Source organism: Anopheles gambiae, assembly GCF_943734735.2.
Source record: "Anopheles gambiae chromosome X unlocalized genomic scaffold, idAnoGambNW_F1_1 X_unloc_56, whole genome shotgun sequence".
In the NCBI taxonomy this organism is placed as follows: Eukaryota; Metazoa; Arthropoda; class Insecta; order Diptera; family Culicidae; genus Anopheles; species Anopheles gambiae.
In genome coordinates this window covers 1-10,000 of record NW_026902666.1, presented here as the reverse complement: position 1 = coordinate 10,000, position 10,000 = coordinate 1, and positions in this window count along the sequence as shown.

Below are 10,000 nucleotides of genomic sequence, written 5' to 3'. Positions count from 1 at the left end.
CTTAGCTGTTACAACTTTTATGCTTGAAACCATCGCAACGAAGTCTTTGGGTCCGTAGACCCGTGATGTACTGCTCCAGGAAACGTTTTGAAAGGGTGGAAACTCAAAATCATAGGTTAAGATCATCGGCAGAACCCACCAGACACCACTTTTGCTTCATAAGTTCGGCCTATAGTCATATGACGATTTTCATCGGGGAGGGGACGTATGACCCAAACGGGGGCTTATATGACCCACGGACACTGCAAACCATGCTCCTACGACTAAATAGAGGTTAAAACTACGATTTGGTGAAATCTTCATTTTTGACCTCGAAGCAAGGTACCTTCCCTATAGTAGGCAATGAGTAAATGATCATAATCCCAGGAGGGCAAAAAATGGAAACCCGAGAGGAAAGCGCTGTTGGCGCGCCTAAGCTAGTGGCCCGTAGAGTAAAAAGGGTACCCCCAACAAAGTTGTCGTTTGACGTTCTGGTTGCACTTTTTATCATCTGTTTTGAAATTTAAACATTAAAACTTGGACTGCTGTGAAAATTCTTTTATTTTGACCGATCGCGTCGAGTGCTAAGATGGACTGCCCTTTTATTTCATACGCTCATGATAGCAAACTTCTGTGGTTTGTCGCTTAACCTATGAAATTCTAAGAAAGGCCGATCGGCCACCAAAAGCGCGCACGTGCCTTAGCGCAGACAATTGTCCTTTGTTTTTACAAAGCAAATACAGAGTTCTCGGTATTATTTTCGCTTCGCTCACACCATCTGGCGCCCCTAGTTCCTAGCATCGTATTCTTTTGCTTCGACATACTCCCCCCCGGTTGAATTATTGAATTCAACAGAATTGTTTTCGGTTACAGGCAAAATACAGATTTTTTGATATTCCGCGCTTGTACAAACCATCTTTCGTTTTGACGGTAACTACTCTTATGTTCCCATCACTTCCCGGAAAAATCTCAACTATTCTACCATAACACCATTTCAGGGGTGGTAAACCATCGTCTTTCACAAGCACCATTGTTCCGACGGAGATGTTGTTGCGTTGACGGGTCCACTTTGTCCGTGGTTGTAGACCGGACAAATACTCAGTACTCCAACGTTTCCACAGCCTTCGAAGATATTCTTGTACTTCCTGCCATTGATTCAGCTGGTTGATTGGAACCGCTTCCAGGGATGGTTCGGCCAAGGCAGAAAGCGGACGATGGATCAGGAAATGTCCCGGCGTCAAAACGTCAAGATCAGCTGGATCGGTTGATAGTTGAGTCAACGGTCGAGAATTCATGCAACTCTCGATCTGCGTTAGAAGCGTGGTGAGCTGCTCGTAGGTCAGCAACGCGTTTCCCATCGTAGGCCTAAGATGATTTTTGAAGGATTTGACAGCCGCCTCCCATAGGCCGCCAAAATTCGGAGAACGAGGGGGATGAACTTAAATTCGATGCCTTCATCGCTGCACTTCCGAGTTATGTCGCCTTGCCATGCCTGATCCTTGAATTGCTGAGCTAGGACAGCCAATTCTTTCGATGCGCCTACAAAATTCTTAGCGTTGTCACATTCAATTAATGAAGGCTTACCTCTGCGCGCGATGAATCTGCGTAGGGCCGCAATAAAGGCGTCTGTGGTCAAGTCTGTAACAAGATCGATGTGCACCGCTTTCACGACCATGCATACAAAAATGACCACGTATCCTTTTAGCGGCTGCGATTTTCTATGGGGATAGCGGTATGCTATCGGGCCGCATAGATCCACTCCAGTGCGGACGAATGGTAAGGCTGGAGACACGCGTTCCATTGGTAAGTCGCCCATAATTTGTTGAAGCGATGTTGGTCGACAGCGGAAACATTGCAAACATGAGTGCACTGTCTTTCGGGCTAAATTTCTGACTCGCAAAGGCCAAAACCTTTCGCGCAGGCTCGTGGTCAGAAATTGAGGGCTGGCATGCAACATTTTCAGATGAACGAACATTGCAATCATGTCGGTGGAGGGGGATGATTGGATGGAAGTATCATAGGATGTCGTCGATCGTTAGATACTTCTGCATGACGTAGCCTGCCACCTACTCGCAGTATGCCGGCTTCGATGTATGGATTTAACGACTTCAATTTGGAATGGTTTGCAACGAAACCATTTTTTTCAAGATTTTTAAAATCTTCCGCAAATGATTCATGTTGTGCAAGACGGACGAGACACTTGATTGAATCGTTTAGTTCTTCAGTGGTCAGATGCGTATATCGTCGTTGATCACGATTTTTGAGTTTTGCGTTGTGAGCAAATCTGAGTATCCATGCTACAAGTCTTTTCAAATCGCCGAATGACGAACGCAGTTTAAAAATGAAACTCGGTGCAATAGAATGAGCTGCTAACGTAACTCTTTCTTCGAGATCTTCCTTAGGTAGTTCAACCTTACTTGCAACCTTTGTAGGGAAAATCAGAGGTTCTTCATTTAGCCAATTCGGGCCGTTCCACCATAATGTGGCATGCTGTAGCTGTGCTGGATCCATTCCGCGAGAAATTATATCTGCTGGATTTTCTATACCGGGTACGTGATTCCATTTTCCATTTGCAGTGAGATGTTGTATTTCCGATACACGATTCGCAACGAAAGTTTTCCAGCGCGATGGGTTTGCTGCCAACCAGTGTAGGACAATACTTGAATCCGACCAAAAATATGGTTCTATTTCAATTTTCAAGGCAACCGGAAACCTTTTCATACAGATGTGCCAAGAGTAATGCGGCTGATAGCTCTAAAACGAGGTAAACAAACTCGTTTTTGTTTACGCGAAGTTGCCAGAGGAGCTACTTTAGATTTAGCCGTTAGTAAATTCACTGTAACTGTATCATCGCTGGATACAGATCTGATGTAAATACAAGCGCCGTACGCCTTTTCAGACGCATCGCAAAATCCGTGTAGCTGTATTTGTTTTACAGGGCGTGTGAGAAAGAACCCAACGTTGGATACTTATGTTATTAAGTTCTGCAAGATTTTTACGAAAATCTCTCCACTGTTTCTGTAGTGGTGGGTTGAGAGGTTCATCCCAAGGACGTTTCATTGCGCCAAAGCTCTTGAAGATACATTTTAGCTGCCACTATCACAGGACCGACCAATCCTAAAGGATCGAAAAGTTTTGCCGAGTCTGATACAGCAATGCGTTTCGTAACTGGATTGTCATGATTGCTGTACTCAGGTGTTTCGAAGAGAAAATTGTCGGTTGTTGGTTGCCATTTCAGACCCAATGTTTTGATGCATGATGTTGGCGAATCAAGATCACAAACAGTTCGATCATCCCGAAGATCAACGGGAATTTTTTCTAGTAGTTCGGAGCAGTTAGATGTCCATTTACGAAGACAAAGACCAGCAGATTGAAGTAAATTCAATAATTGGTCACTGAGTTTCTGCCCTTCTCTACACTATTGACTCCTGTTAGCATGTCGTCCATGTAAAAGTCGTTAGCTAAAACCTTTGTTGCCTCTGGGTAAGTATTTGCTTCTAGTTTTGCTAGATGTTGTAGAGTTTTAGTTGCGAGGTATGGTGCGCAAGAAGTACCATAAGTGACTGTGCTCAATTCAAATGTACAAATTGGATCGGTTGGTTTATTTCGCCATAGAATTCGTTGCAAGGGACGGTCTTCGTCAGCTACCAAAATTTGTCTGTACATTTTCTCAATGTCAGCCACGAGTACAAATTTTGGCATTCGAAATCTTAGTAAGATAGACATAAGATCGTCTTGAAGGATTGGGCCTACCATCAAACAATCGTTTAATGAGACTCCACTGCTGGAAGAGCACGACGCATCAAACACCACCCGAAGCTTGGTGGTAGTTTTATCGGGACGAAGCACACAATGGTTGCGGCATGTAATAGCTTGGGCTAACTTGTCCTGTGGTGTTTTCTGTTATTTGTACCATGTGGTTAAGGTTTATATATTCTGAAACAAACTGTGAATATTCTGCTTTAAGTTGTGGTCTGGTTTCTAAACGTCTTTCTAATGCTAGGAATCTGCGCAAAGCAATAGATTTGGATTCGCCCAGCTGGGCAATTTTGTCGTCGCGTGTTGGTAGAGAAACCACAAACCGACCTGCGGTGTTACGTTTTGTTGTTCTATCAAAATATTGTTCACATTTGCTTTCTTCCACCGATAGTTTGCTGTTAGTCTGGCATGCTTCAAGTTCCCAAAATTGTCTAAGCTGTGCGTCGAGGTTGCTGCTCACATGAGCCACTACTGATGTTTGCTCACTTGGTTGGCAAACGGTGGCTCTTCCAGCTATGACCCATCCTAGCACAGTTTTTTGTACTGCCAATGCACCTGACTGCATTTTCAAAAGGCCCTCTTCCAAGATTAGATAATACAGGTCCATGCCGATTATCATGTCGATTGGTCCGGGTTCATGGAAATTAGGGTCTGCTAGTTCGATGTTTAGAGGTAAGGTTAGCCTTGTTAGATCGACTGCACTTACCGGTAGATTTCTTGTGACTTGGCTGAGCACATGAAATTTGGATGTCGTTCTAAAAGCACTGCAATTTGACTTGATGCTCACCATGACCGATGAGTAAGACATGATTTTCGACTCACCAATACCGCCGATCGAGTGTACTTCCTTGATGCGAGGGAGTCGAAGACGTTGTACTAGTCGTTCTGTCACAATATTCAATTGTGATGCTGAGTCGAGCAGAGCTCGCGCCCAATACTGGCGTTCCGTTGCAGTCACATACCTTGACCACGCCGTTTGAAGCAAGACCGTTGAAGATACCTGATTAGAAGCCGGTGGCACATTCACAAAACAATGATTTAACGAAGCTGGAGTTTCTGGATTAGACGAAGCAGGAGTGGAAGGACCGGGTTGGCATTCGGGTATCGTTTGCTGTTGCAATACTTCCTGAACTGGCATGGCATTCGATTGTTCGTGTAACATGGTGTGGTGCTTCTTGTGGCAAATACGGCATGTACCTGATGGACAGTCCTTAACCGTATGACCCAATGATAAACAATTGAAACACAGTTTCTTGTTCTTCACTAAATCCTTTCGATCATTCACTGCCATGTTTCGGAACATAACGCACTTGTAAGGAGAATGTTTTACGTCACGACAAAAAACACACTTTTCCGCTGCACCTAAGGACACTGTCGAATACGCTGCTGTGTTCTTCTGGACCGGTTTGCGTCGAAACTGTGATGAGGTTTTGTCCGACGGATCTAATTTCACTGATTCCACAGATTGTAACACTCTACAATGATCTCGGAGAAACTTCACTAACTCGTCGTAGGTAGGAACTTCAGTCGAACGCTTATATGTTTCCCACTGTCGCAAAGTAGCCGGATCCAAACACGATGACAAGCGAAACACTAACAACGTACTCCACCCTTCAGGGCCGTTCACCAAGCTTTTCTAACATTTTCAAATTTCGCTCAAATTCATCCACCAGACGCATGATAGATTCCGGACATTCCTTTTTAATCGGAGAGATGGCAAAAATAGAGTCCACATGAGATTTCACTATTAGATATTTGTTCTCATATCTGGTGCATAGTAAATCCCAAGCAACGCTGTAATTCGCTGTGGTAACTTCTATCACTTCAATCACGCGCTTTGCATCTTCCGTTAGACATGAAATCAAATACGTAAATTTGTCCACTTCACTTAGCTCCGGCGCCGCATCTATCAGCGTTTTGAAATTATCACGAAACGTCGTCCAATTTTGCAAAGAAACCGTCAATTTCGGTAATTTGATTTCCGGTAGCTTCACTCGCGATGTTTGCTTCGAAACGTTAGAAGGTAACACTTCTTTCACTGTAGCAGCTGCGATTCGCTGCTTTGCGTTTCGCATTAATTTATACAACTTCGTCTCGAAGCGTGCATAAATTTCTTCCTCTTCTTCGATTGTGTCCGACACTTCTAAAATGCTCACATGCACTTTCTCGTATTCCGACTGCACCGCCGCAAGTCGGTCCGCACATTCGTTAAGCTGGGAAATTTCCAGATCCGCATCGCTTAGAATGGTATCCAGTCGGTTCATCTTTCGATCGAGATGATCGCGCACTCTGGAAGCCTTTTCATGTTCCAACATGTCACTTTTTCCCGTTCCGAAACCTTTGAACGGGTCAGAGAGATCCATCTTAGACGTCGACGGCAATTGTTCACCTGGTGTGTCACTTTTTTCTTGGTCGCCCACTAGATCGGCAACTTTTACCGGCGTGCGTTCCACTGACATTGTTCTTATTGTTCATCAACACTTTCACTGTGCACAATCACGTTCGCGGATAGTGATTGTAGCTAGCATTAGGTTTCGAATCGAACTAAGCAAAACTGCTGTTGGAATTCGTTTCGAGTAACCAAATGTTCGAATCCGGTTCGAAGGACCAAAAAAATGTTTTGAATTTAAACATTAAAACTTGGACTGCTGTGAAAATTCTTTTATTTTGACCGATCGCGTCGAGTGCTAAAGATGGACTGCCCTTTTATTTCATACGCTCATGATAGCAAACTTCTGTGGTTTGTCGCTTAACCTATGAAATTCTAAGAAAGGCCGATCGGCCACCAAAAGCGCGCACGTGCCTTAGCGCAGACAATTGTCCTTTGTTTTTACAAAGCAAATACAGAGTTCTCGGTATTATTTTCGCTTCGCTCACACCATCTGGCGCCCCTAGTTCCTAGCATCGTATTCTTTTGCTTCGACATCATCTAAAATCAGTTTTCTACACGTTTTGAGGGGTTTTAGCAAAAAAAAAATTTTCGATTACTTGAGCTCTCTGGCCCGTTCGGTGCACATTTTTGAAAAAAGCTAGGGAGCTGCCCCTAGGTTCGGGGTGTCACAAAATGTTGAAAAGTGGTCGAAAAACCACTATCCAGAATCGGATGTAGAATCGTTAGACGAATTTAAAAATTGTTCTACGACACCCATCTGCGACGTTTAGTATTCGAGATATATAACACTTTGTAGGTCTGACCGAGCAATTTTTGTTCCGCGCACTTTGTGCACCGTTACACGTTGATGTTTGTATGAAAAAGTACCCTACCTAGGGACGCGTAGAGCAAATTTGTACCCCCGGGCATGTTGTCGATTGACATTCTGGTTGCACTTTTCATCATCTAGGGTGCGTTCCTGACACGTTTTGAGGGGTTTTAGCAAAAAAAAAAATTTTCGACTACTCGAGCTCTCTGGCCCGTTCGGTGCACATTTTTGAAAAAAGCTAGGGAGCTGCCCCTAGGTTCGGGGTGTCACAAATGTTGAAAAGTGGTCGAAAAACCACTATCCAGAATCGGATGTAGAATCATTAGACGAACTTAAAATTGTTCTACGACACCCATCTGCGACGTTTAGTATTCGAGTTATGGCCCGTCCTAGGTCTGACCGAGCAATTTTTGTTCCGCGCACTTTGTGCACCGTACACTTTGATGTTTGTATGAAAAAGTACCCTACCTAGGGACGCGTAGAGCAAATTTGTACCCCCGGGCATGTTGTCGATTGACATTCTGGTTGCACTTTTCATCATCTAGGGTGCGTTCCTGACACGTTTTGAGCAAAAAAAAAATTTTCGACTACTCGAGCTCTCTGGCCCGTTCGGTGCACATTTTTGAAAAAAGCTAGGGAGCTGCCCCTAGGTTCGGGGTGTCACAAAATGTTGAAAAGTGGTCGAAAAACCACTATCCAGAATCGGATGTAGAATCGTTAGACGAACTTAAAATTGTTCTACGACACCCATCTGCGACGTTTAGTATTCGAGTTATGGCCCGTCCTAGGTCTGACCGAGCAATTTTTGTTCCGCGCACTTTGTGCACCGTACACTTTGATGTTTGTATGAAAAAGTACCCTACCTAGGGACGCGTAGAGCAAATTTGTACCCCCGGGCATGTTGTCGATTGACATTCTGGTTGCACTTTTCATCATCTAGGGTGCGTTCCTGACACGTTTTGAGGGGTTTTAGCAAAAAAAAAAATTTTCGACTACTCGAGCTCTCTGGCCCGTTCGGTGCACATTTTTGAAAAAAGCTAGGGAGCTGCCCCTAGGTTCGGGGTGTCACAAAATGTTGAAAAGTGGTCGAAAAACCACTATCCAGAATCGGATGTAGAATCATTAGACGAACTTAAAATTGTTCTACGACACCCATCTGCGACGTTTAGTATTCGAGTTATGGCCCGTCCTAGGTCTGACCGAGCAATTTTTGTTCCGCGCACTTTGTGCACCGTACACGTTGATGTTTGTATGAAAAAGTACCCTACCTAGGGACGCGTAGAGCAAATTTGTACCCCCGGGCATGTTGTCGATTGACATTCTGGTTGCACTTTTCATCATCTAGGGTGCGTTCCTGACACGTTTTGAGGGGTTTTAGCAAAAAAAAAAATTTTCGACTACTCGAGCTCTCTGGCCCGTTCGGTGCACATTTTTGAAAAAAGCTAGGGAGCTGCCCCTAGGTTCGGGGTGTCACAAAATGTTGAAAAGTGGTCGAAAAACCACTATCCAGAATCGGATGTAGAATCATTAGACGAATTTAAAATTGTTCTACGACACCCATCTGCGACGTTTAGTATTCGAGATATAGCACTTTGTAGGTCTGACCGAGCAATTTTTGTTCCGCGCACTTTGTGTTCATGGATGTCGATAAAGGTACAAGTTGCCGGTCGGGATAGCCGTGCACCAAAACTGTGTACCGATCAGGGAAAGTACAAGACGAAGGGTGCATCTCGAGCGTACGCGTTCATAGATGTCCATGTTGGTACACTTGCACCAAAATTGTGTACCAATCAGGGAAAGTACAACATGGGGGGCGCAGCCCGGGCGTACCCGATCATGGATGTCCATGTTGATACAATCTACGTGTACGTACCTAGTTTTTGTATCAAAAGTTGCATTAAAGTGCTTGTATGCTTAAAATGCTTATCTCAACCGGTCACCTTTTGGCCTGTCCTTTTATAACAGAAACCTAGAAAGATACTCGATATTTTTGTGTTTTCCATTAGCCCGGGACGACGAAATGAGCTATGTGCACATCGTGCAGAAAACTGTCTTCGCCACGCATGTTTTTGTCTATCCACTCATATAATCACCCACATTTGTGTTCAACACGGACGGCGCAGCCCGAGCGAACGCGTTAATGTTTATGTTTGTACACACTGCTTGTACGATTCTAGGATTTGGTAATTGCGTCACAGTGCCCGACCGTCGCGGACACCATTCTTGGACAGAAGTCCTAGTACGTAGAGTACTTTCCCTAGGTATGTGCTCGTTCGTGACTATCGTTGCGTGCTTACGGACACGCTTGGGTATGTTTACCATACAAGGTTTACTAGGGAAACCTGGGAAGGACGCTTGCCCTCCCGTCGCGGACACCATTCTTGGAAAGAAGTCCTAGTACGTAGCGTTCCTTATTTTACTTGATCAGTTTGTAATGCATTCGCTTTGTTCCATCGACTTCTGCTACTGCTCACTAAGGGGTGTTCGTTTGCGATGTGTACGATAAGCAACTGTCTATCCTAACCAGCAGTTAATCAACACTTTTCACCCAAGTCATAGGAACATAGAGTACTTTTCCTAATCGGTACACAATTTTGGTGCACCTCTAACCTGGCCGGCACTTTATCGTTACGTTTTGTGCATAACCTAGGGACGTGGTGTAAGTTTCATGATTTTTATGTTTGATTCGGTTTATTATGATTGAAAACTATGCTACGTCCCAGAAATTTGAACTCGATTACTTCCTCCATGTGGCGCCAAAAGCTACTGGGCAACGCCTAGCTAATGCCCCATTTGTACTTCAATTTGCATAATCAATTTTGAAAAATACGCTAAGTCCCAGAAATCTGAACTCGAATACTTTTGCCACGTGGCGCAAAAAAGCTACTGAGAAACGCCTAGCCTTTTACCCATTTATAATTTAGTTTTCGTTATTAGTTTTGAACAATACGCAAAGTTCCAAGAATCTGAACTCGAATACTTTTTACATGTGCCGCCAAAAGCTACTGAGCAACGCCTAGGTTGATACATTTTTGGTACATGGAGTGTATGCATGCAGGATT